The 11005-nt window shown below is 35.8% G+C and overlaps 1 long non-coding RNA gene across 1 annotated transcript; it reads right to left on the reverse strand.

Annotated features, from left to right (window-relative positions):
- Window positions 1–5438: 5438 nt before the first annotated feature.
- LOC134822972 (uncharacterized) lies at window positions 5439–9553 on the reverse strand. Its single transcript, XR_010161243.1, has 2 exons — window positions 8560–9553; window positions 5439–6342 (listed from the first exon to the last, which is right to left on the reverse strand). It is a non-coding gene; the product is annotated as an uncharacterized LOC134822972 (long non-coding RNA).
- Window positions 9554–11005: the final 1452 nt, after the last annotated feature.

Below are 11005 nucleotides of genomic sequence, written 5' to 3' on the forward strand. Positions count from 1 at the left end.
GAGCCACTCCAACACTGTTGCAATATTGTGTTAGATTGAGAGTTGTGAATATGTCGAGAGAGAGCCACTCCAACACTGTTGCAATATTGTGTTAGATTGAGAGTTGTGAATATGTCGAGAGAGAGCCACTCCAACACTGTTGCAATATTGTGTTAGATTGAGAGTTGTGAATATGTCGAGAGAGAGACATTCCAACACTGTTGCAATATTGTGTTAGATTGAGAGTTGTGAATATGTCGAGAGAGAGAGCTACTCCAACACTGTTGCAATATTGTGTTAGATTGAGAGTTGTGAATATGTCGAGAGAGAGACATTCCAACACTGTTGCAATATTGTGTTAGATTGAGAGTTGTGAATATGTCGAGAGAGAGAGCTACTCCAACACTGTTGCAATATTGTGTTAGATTGAGAGTTGTGAATAAATTCCACTCCAACACTATTGCAATATTGTGTTAGATTGAGATTTGTGAATAAATGCCACTCCAACACTGTTGCAATATTGTGTTAGATTGAGAGTTGTGAATTTGTCGAGAGAGAGAGCAACTCCAACACTGTTGCAATATTGTGTTAGATTGAGAGTTGTGAATAAATTCCACTCCAACACTGTTGCAATATTGTGTTAGATTGAGAGTTGTGAATATTTCGAGAGAGAGAGCTACTCCAACACTGTTGCAATATTGTGTTAGATTGAGATTTGTGAATAAATGCCACTCCAACACTGTTGCAATATTGTGTTAGATTGAGAGTTGTGAATATGTCGAGAGAGAGAGAGCTACTCCAACACTGTTGCAATATTGTGTTAGATTGAGATTTGTGAATAAATGCCACTCCAACACTGTTGCAATATTGTGTTAGATTGAGAGTTGTGAATATGTCGAGAGAGAGAGCTACTCCAACACTGTTGCAATATTGTGTTAGATTGAGATTTGTGAATAAATGCCACTCCAACACTGTTGCAATATTGTGTTAGATCGAGAGTTGTGAATATGTCGAGAGAGAGCCACTCCAACACTGTTGCAATATTGTGTTAGATTGAGAGTTGTGAATATGTCGAGAGAGAGAGCTACTCCAACACTGTTGCAATATTGTGTTAGATTGAGATTTGTGAATAAATGCCACTCCAACACTGTTGCAATATTGTGTTAGATTGAGATTTGTGAATAAATGCCACTCCAACACTGTTGCAATATTGTGTTAGATTGAGAGTTGTGAATATGTCGAGAGAGAGCCACTCCAATACTGTCGCAATATTGTGTTAGATTGAGAGTTGTGAATATGTCGAGAGAGAGCCACTCCAACACTGTTGCAATATTGTGTTAGATTGAGAGTTGTGAATATTATGTCGATTTTCACTTTGATTCGATTTAACCACTCGTGATCTTATTATTAGATGTTTTGCCCCCTGCCATCTAGCATACAAACAGGGTTAACCATCAAGGGAGTTCCCCGTAAGATTAGATGTACATTGTACTGTAAGTAGCAGTTTAACAGAACCAACTGTAACTATATAACGATATAACTACTTGATTGACGATTTCAACCCTGGCCCTTCCAGATCGTTGCTCTGCGAATTAACAGCAACGATCTCGATGCGAAGTAAGAATGTCAATGATAGTTTGCGCGGCGCGTCGAAGCGGCGAAGTCCTCCAATATAACTTCCTAAATTTAAATTTAAAATAGGAGGTCATGCCGTTTTAGTTTCACTTTTACAGTTAGTTCATATTCCGATAGCTACTAATACTATACACTTTAGTTTAGTTTCCAGGAACCATCCACATTGATCGCAAAGCCTTGTCTGATTTGGTCATGTCGCATATAGGGCAGTCGGGTATTTTAACTTAATATCAATATGCTGAATTGCATTTGTCATACCATTTGGTAATTGGTATTCATTATTTTACTATCGCGTGACTTACATAAACACGTTTGATAGCCTTGAGGGGCTATTTAAAACCCTAGCCATCTACTCTGACCCCAACCCTAACCGGTAGTAACCAACCCTAACCGGTAGTAACCCTAACCCAATCAATTACTCATACTGATGCATAATGCATATGATAAAACCCTACCCCTAACAAGAAATTAGAATTATAGGAACATCTCGAAGTTCGAGTATAAAGTGATTTAGCACGCTCGATAATTATAACTATTGACGTGCATATAACTGGTCCCCTACAATATTGCGGTACCTAGCGAGCTGAATATTGCCGCTATTTAAGTCAAAGTTGTGCTAATCCTAGTCTGTGGTTACTCCAGGCATATAACCTAACCTCGTGACCTGCATAACGAGCTTAAATGTTTTCTGACCAGAGCGCCAGTTTTTACTCCGTCTCAGTTTGTCTAAATCAATTTTCAGTGGAGACAGCTGGTAGGTTAAAGTGACTGAACTTATAGTTGAGACAGCTGGTGGGTTAAAGTAGTTGAACTATAGTTGAGACAGCTGGTGGGTTAAAGTGGTTGAACTATAGTTGAGACAGCTGGTGGGTTAAAGTGGTTGAACTTATAGTTGAGACAGCTGGTGGGTTAAAGTGGTTGAACCTATAGTTGACACGGCTGATGGGTTAAAGTGGTTGAACTTATATTTGAGACAGCTGGTGGGTTAAAGTGGTTGAACTTATATTTGAGACAGCTGGTGGGTTAAAGTGGTTGAACTTATATTTGAGACAGCTGGTGGGTTAAAGTGGTTGAACTTATATTTGAGACAGCTGGTGGGTTAAAGTGGTTGAACTTATATTTGAGACAGCTGGTGGGTTAAAGTGGTTGAACTTATAGTTGACACGTCAATCTTCCAGAAATTTGTCCTGAAGCGTTGTTGCAGGAGTTTCCATATAATTACGTAATGATGATCGTCTAACGCACCCCTTTACCTAGCTTGCTAATCTATTTCTTGCTTCTTTAACGGATACAACTTGACAAGAGCGCCACGCACAGGGATTGGCGTGCCAGGCAACGCTCCCTACTCCCTAGTCCCTTTACAGTGACATTATATTTTGCTTATTACTAAACGTACAAAGACGGCCAGGTAGAAATAATTCTACCCACTTAAAAAGCTTCTCATTCTGATTAATTATTTTCCAATTTACAGATCAGCAGGCCATGTTCCACTTTGTCGAGGATAATTTAGTGTAGTCATGGTAAAACGGGTCGGTTATATCTGCGCCACTTATATTATGGGCGTATGGTGTAAGGTGTTGTCAAAGTGGCATTGAACTTGAATTGGCAACCTCTCCCAAGAAGTAGAACGTACCCCATATAATACTGAATGATAGATACTTGCATTGATGTAGCCGTGCAAATATTTGGAGTGCAGTCTTGTCCTTAATCTTTTCACGGCTTGCCTAAATACATTTTGCTTTAAGACGAGTAAAGAATGGACGTACCTTATAGTTATCGGACCTTATTTGACCGGACGTTAAATGACCAGACATAATTATGAACGGACATTAAAATAAAATGAACGCTCGAAGGAATTCAAAACCATCAAAAACTCCAAATTTTGTCATCCTTTTTTTGTCGTTTTTAAAATTTTAGCAGATAATCTGTAAACTAATTTTTCATACAATAAGCAAGAAAGGCAGTCGTTAAGCAGTAAAAAATATCAAAATATTTGTAGATCAGTGTCTAGAATGAACTTGTTATCGGTTTTAAGAAGTGATTTAAGTAATAGAAATTTGCAAATGGACAACTTGCATGAATTGAACGAAATTAGAGATATAGCTGCATGCAACAGATGTTGGGAAAATCTTTTTCAAGGGTACAGTTTACCGCATTAAGGTATTTTTAAGAATCATTTTTGTCGGTAAGATCCTGTTTTATAATAATAATAGTGTCTATGATTATAAAAGTTGTGTAGAAACAACAGATACGAAATATTACCAGATTTGATGATCATATCACAGGTGATCTTTCTCAAATGGGTTATCGTGCATTAAATATTCCATGCTTAAAGCATCATATCAGTAATACCTGCTTTTTGAAAACAATTTTGTATTTTACCACCTCGGTGCTGCATTTCAGTGTAAACTTTTAAAAGATGTGGAGGTAAATAATAACTCCGAAGAAGTGAACGAGGAAGCCGAAGATCAAGAAAGTGATCATGCCTTAATGTAATACTTATGACATGATAAATTGTATAATAACTCGTTTTTCATTCATCCAATGATATAGTTCAGTCCGAATCCGATGATAGAAATTACGATTGACTGAAATTAAAAAGTTGTCATATCCTAAACATGATTTCGCAGTGGAATAATTTTGGAAAAATCTCAACGGACTTTAACTTGGACGGACCTTAAACGGACGGACTTTAACTTGGACGGACATTAAGATGAACGCTAGAACCTCCAGCGTTCAATTAATGTCCGTTTAAATAAGGTCCGATAAGGAAAATCTGCAGATGGCCAACTCATCTAGGTACTTCTCACTTATTGAGTCGTGTATTATTACTTTATTATATTATTATTGAGTTTAATGATTACATGTTTCTTTAATTCAAATTTCTGATTGTTTCTGAATAGACTCAGTGAAGACAGATAACCTTACGAGAAATATTAAAAAGGTACGAAAGTCGGTGGTTTTCCGAAAAAAAAACACCATATTTTCGGACTACCATTACCAAAATTTGGGTCACCATAATTTTTTCCCCCAAATTATTTTTCACGTATTTTCTTTAATCATGACTTTGTCGATTTACTATCTATGTATATACTTATATAGTAAGCTATCAATATGATTCATCTAACAAATGAACACTAGTAGTAGTATTATATTACACCTGGGACTGCACTGGAGAGAAGAATGTCCCTGAACCAGAAGATCATGAAGATCAAGAAGAAATTTATTTGTAATTTTTCAAATTTCATATTTTATTTTATTGATTTTCTCATATTGGGTTTTATGTTTGTAAAATATTAAGAAATGAAAAAATCCCCAAATACCATGATTTAATTTGGGGTATGAAATAAGTTGGTTTTCGGCAAAAAATCCCATATTTTCGTTCCCAGATCATTTAGGTCGCCGGAATTTCGTCGAGTATGTCTCGTAAGGTATATAACTATTTCTTTAACTATTTATTTCCACTATAATCTGTATTCACTGAGTCTAAAGAAGTACCTCCTACGTTAAGATAGAGCCAATAAAATATCTGATTCCAGATAGTTACCCAACAGTAAGTTAATGCAGCTGTCTCAACTGAAACTATAAGTCCTCCTGAGATTTATATTTTGTTTTCCCAGTCTCTATAACGTTGAATAAGAATATTTCGATTTTTTTATAAACATTCACGAGCTTGAAATATATTTTATTTAACGTTATTAGTTTAAAAAGCTGTAATTGTAGCAAGGTTTGAAATTGGTGGTCGCATTTAAGCTACCTTAAATGTTATTTGACCGGACATTTTTTGAACGGACATAATTTTGAACGGACATTAAAATGAACGCTTAAATTTCAAAGGCATTCATTTAATATATCGAATTTAACTACCTTGTCGGATTTTATTTAAACGGACAATAAAATGAACATTAGGGCTTCCAGGGTCCAATTAATGACAGTTCAAATAAAGTCCGATAAGGTAAATTAACTCATTAAATATGAGTTTAATCGGTAATTTAACATTAAATCAAATCAATTTAAGTTCCTCTTCATTCGTTTAAGTTTATGATCAAATTGACAAACAAATTTAAGATAATTTTTCAAAATGTTGAGGTCAGTTATTTCGTATTCCAAAAAGGCATCGATGCAGGGATAAATATCCTGAAACATCTTCGCTTTCATAAATATTAATGACAGGTTTGCCCAAAAGTCGACGTAAATGTTATTGTTAATAACATAATTAACATAATTATAATATAGCCCACGTACCGGCTCCCTATAAAAGTATTACAAGTGAAAAGTCAACTTGGCAGCTACCAGTACCATGGTTTATGCAACCAAATTTAGCTTTAACAATCGAATGTTGTTAATAACATAATTAACATAATTATAATATAGCCCCCGTACCGGATCCCTATAAAAGTATTACAAGTGAAAAGTCAACTTGGCAGCTACCAGTACCATGGTTTATGCAACCAAATTTAGCTTTAACAATCGAACTGCCAAACATATAGCACTCATTTGACGTTCCAATCACACCTCACGTTACCAGGGCGACACGTTACCAGGGTGACACGTTACCAGGGTGACACGTTACCTTACGTGATTAACTGTCCACCGTTTAGCCGCCATGAGTCACCGCATAAATTCAGAGTTGCGACGCACCTGATTTGGATTGCCGCTGTCGGTTTGTTTTCTGAAGCACCAATCGGGGATTCAGCCTACTCTCTTTGGTGATCTTCTTTTGTGACCCTGCAATAATTTGAGACATTTATTTTCCACTTTTGTTTTTTTATATGGCGACTCATTAGATAAATACATTGTCATAATAATTTCAATTCATCATTTATATGCGCGGTTAATTTCCAGACAGTCAAGATAAAAATGAGTGTTCCAAAAAAAAAACATTTTTTGACTTTAAAAAACCATTTAAAGTAATTTAAAGCAATTGCAATTTAGATGAAAAATACTAATTGGCATCTGACCCCAGTAACCCATGTGGGTTTAGCACTCCTGTATGTTAACAAGCACCGCACATGGCCGACAGTATCTGTATCTACGCATGATTTGCAATGGTGGCTGCACCAGAACTTCCAGGGATGATGATAGTGATACTTGGGGGAAACGTGCTCACATGGGTAAAATTGGTTAAAGTATACCTAGATCTGGTACTTAGCCGGAACCCCCTGTTTACAAGGGAGATCAAAGGAGGTCATGCCGTTTTCTCTAGAGCAGTTGCAATTACACTCTTCGTTATCAGGTACATCTATAGACCAATGGGTACCTTGTAACTGGGGTTCAATTGCTGCATAGTATCTAGAGATTGTGACCTTAAGTTCCTTGAAGTTTAATTGGTCTATCCCTGAAGTTAAGGTTCGATTTAAGTCTATCATAATCCAGCAACATAGCTATAGCGGCTAATACTTCATCATCCAAACAAATGTCCTGGCTATTCGATCAGCTCAAAATGCTCTCCAGCTTTTCCGTGTTACAATCAATAATTGTGACTATGCGAATGGAATGTCCTTCGTCAGCACTCAGCAAGAGTATAAAAATAGTTGTCTTCAATCTCTAAAGATCCCTCCATTTTAAATATCTCGAACTATTTAATTCCATAAATGTGTACCCAAAATTCACGCTCGTGTGTGGTACTGATCATGACTGGACAAAATAGCCAAATTAATTTATATTTGAATAGAGTTTCGCTACCTTCATTATGCTTGCAAAGTTGAATAGTCCTTCATCCTCAATTTTCAAAATTACCTTAGTGCAAGAAATATAGGCGGCAAGAAATTAAGGCGATTCTGACAAAATCGCCTTAATTTCTTGCCGCCTTAATATCTGACCACCGTAATTTCTAACCGCCTTAATTTTTTTTCTTGCGATTTTTTCATAAGAAATTTTCGTGTGATTTTATTATTTTAAATTTACATGTCGATTTCGTTATTTGCTAGAATTCAATGAAATACATATTTAAAATAAATTAACTTGAGTCTAAATACATTAATATATCAATTAATATTCTCGTCTTCTCCTTCTTCATCAGAGTCATATATCTCCAGCAGCTGCAATCCATAACCAAGATAGTCGTCGTCATCTTGCTCCGTCGTGTCTGGAAATAGCTTCTTGATAATATCAGCTGATTCATCCTCCAAACGTTTGTCGAAGCTGTACTTTTCGTACAATGAATATACCAATTGACTTGCAGTTTGCTGATGTAGTGGATGTCTACCTAATTTAAAATTATAAACTTAGACGACAGAACAGCAATCACTATAAATATAATGTGCATGCACCATTTAGTTTTTATGTGACCAATGTCCAATATATCGTATTTTTAAACAGATTTCTATGCTTTATAGACTGATAAAAGAATAAAATTGACACTATTTCGACCAAAACTATAACCAAATTTGCGATCAAAAATCGTATTTTTTCCGAAAAAAAATATCGCCTTAATTTCTTGCCGCCTTAATTTCTAGCGCCTTATATTCTTGCCGCCTATATTTCTTGCACTAAGGTACATCACGAATAAAGCGGTAAATTGAATTTTGCAGAAATCGTTTAAAACTGATAAGTATCACGCTCGTGCGTGATACTGATCATGACTGGATAAAATAACCTAATTAATTTATATTTGAATAGAGTTTCGCTACCTTCATTATGCTTGCAAAGTTGAATAGTCCTTCATCCTCAATTTTCAAAATTACATCATGAATAAAGCGGTAAATTGAATTTTGCAGAAATCGTTTAAAACTGATAAGTATCACGCTCGTGCGTGATACTGATCATGACTGGATAAAATAACCTAATTAATTTATATTTGAATAGAGTTTCGCTACCTTCATTAGGTATGCTTGCAAAGTTCAATAGTCCTTCATCCTCAATTTTCAAAATTACATCATGAATAAAGCGGTAAATTGAATTTTGCAGAAATCGCTCAAAGCTAAAACTAGACAATAGTCTAACCTGCGCTTTTGCACCTTTTTATATCCGGTAAAACAGAGTGTGACGTCATTTTCTCTCCCACGCCCACTTTCTTCAGTATATCCTGAAACTGTTTCTCCTGATCCAACAGCTTCTTTGCTTTGCACTTGTCGCACGTTAAGCAGGACGCCGGAAGTAGTGACTTGACAAATGGTCGGAACTGTGTCAGCAGTTTTATCTGAGTGTTGATGATTTCCTCGTCTCGGTCACGTGTCAGGAGCCGCGCACGTCCCCGGTGAGTTAACATGATATAAGAAGCAGCTCCGCGTTAAACGCTAATATGTCTTACTGGGTTGCTCCTCTTTTTATGATTTTAATGGGAGGGGTTTATGGTGTGTTTCTATTATGTCTGCTATTCGTCAGATTGCTTAACGTCTGGTGTTGAAATTGTACGTCATTGGGTTGCTAAACCTGCGACAAAATGGTTTAGATTTTCAGTTTTCAAGTCATGAAGTCTTGAAATCTCGAAATATTGAATATAAATATCGGAATTCAGAATCACAAAATATTGAAAACTTTAAACCTTACGTATCGAAAATTTTCCAAACAATTTCGCAATGAGTGAATGAGTGCTGTACGATGTTCAATGTTAAAATGGAAAATTAAACTGATAGTAGTGAATTATTCCATTCTTTGACTGTCTAACTGATTAGCTTCATACGATGAGATCATTGAGATCGAGCTGAGAGAAAGAATATTCACCTATCAGTTTTGTAAATGAGCCTTTAAATTTAATGCACTTCTCTCATTCACAAAAGATTCGATCTCAATGCCCTCATTTTCTTTTATGCTATAAGTGTTATTAATCTGGGTTATACTTATTTAGACATATTTGAACGTCTAAAATAAATCAGTTTAATGGTAAAATTATTCGGCGAATCAAATTTTAAAATAATCGGTAGAACCTATATAATGCCGAATACTGAATTACCAATCGATACACTTAATTGAAAATTAGAGTACCAGGATTACATTTAATGGATTGATTCGGTTATCTGAAATACTCGGTTATATTCGACTATTCATTTCATGACCGTCATTCGGCGACCTTATCTTACCGAACTGAAGGTTTTAATTTACACTCAGCCCTGCAAACTTCAGCGAGTGACTGTGAATCAATTCTCGTTAAATCAGGGCAAGAAATATTGACTTTGAGGTACATCAACATGGGGCTAAGACCGCAAGGAAAATTTGTTGATTCTTTTCACGTAAATACAAAACTAATTTCAAGTATAATGTTTGCATATTTGCAAGTTTGCATGACAAAAATAGTTATTTTTCCATTAGTTCTATTAGTACTGTAGTCTATAATGGTATCGTTACGAATCACGCACTTTTTTATTGAAATCTTTCAATTATTATCATCATAATTTATTACAATATCAATGTTGTATAGAATTTCTAAAAATGGACTAGAGAAACCAAAAAATGCCTTGACAAGTGTACAGCGATGATAACAATCAGGGGACACCAATACACCCAAATAACCAAACAAAAGGCCTCGAGAGACCTGATGAAAAGTCGAGCAATTACATTGGGCCCCAAGTGCAGAAGGAGAAAAATGGGCAAATAATATGAGCTGTGAACTTAGGAGGCATTTCTAGGTTTTTAAGAATAATTGCCACAACCCAAAAATTCTCAATTACAATTGGCTGATTTGTAATATTTCCAATGGAATGAAGTTTTAACGATAAAATTTAAATAATTGAATATAAAAGACTAAATCAAAATTGTATCCGAATAAAGCAAAAATGCGTGATGAGTACCTCAAAAAAATAAAAACAAAAATAATAGAGAAATACACTACCCGTAGTCAGGAGAAAAAGAATTGTCAGGATCTGAACTAGGGTCATTATCTACAGATGCAGTACAAACATGTTCCTTCCAGATGTGTTTAATAAGTTCTGTTTTAAACACACCTGGTCTGATAATCTCTCGAAGGGAAAGAGGAAGTCGGTTCCAAGTGAGATGAGCTCGATAAAAGTAAGATTTAGATATAGCTGAGCCAGGTGGAATTGAAGATATTACTGATAAGTGATAAAGATGTGAGCTTCTCAGTCGGCTTGACCCGGAGAAGAAAGTAAGGTAATGAGGCAGAGTGGTGCATGGGTGGTATTGATGCACTAGGGAATGAAAGAACTTGAGATCATGGTAATCAAACCTGTACTTTAGGGGCAGAATATTTAACTGTTTACAATGGGCATTATAGATTTCCTCTACACTATAGCTTACACCGTAATCATTACGAATCCATTTGAGGGCCCTTTTCTGCAATCCTTCAAGCATATTGATAGTGCTACTGGACGCTGGTCGCCAAATGATGGGACAGTGTTCGAATATTGAGCGTACAAGAGTAAGATACAAGACTCTTCTCTTGTTCAGATCATTAATAAAATGACAATTTCTCTTAAGCATGCCAAATTTTTGG

Source organism: Bolinopsis microptera, chromosome 11, assembly GCF_026151205.1.
Source record: "Bolinopsis microptera isolate Bmic1 chromosome 11, MBARI_Bmic_1.0, whole genome shotgun sequence".
NCBI lineage: Eukaryota > Metazoa > Ctenophora > Tentaculata > Lobata > Bolinopsidae > Bolinopsis > Bolinopsis microptera.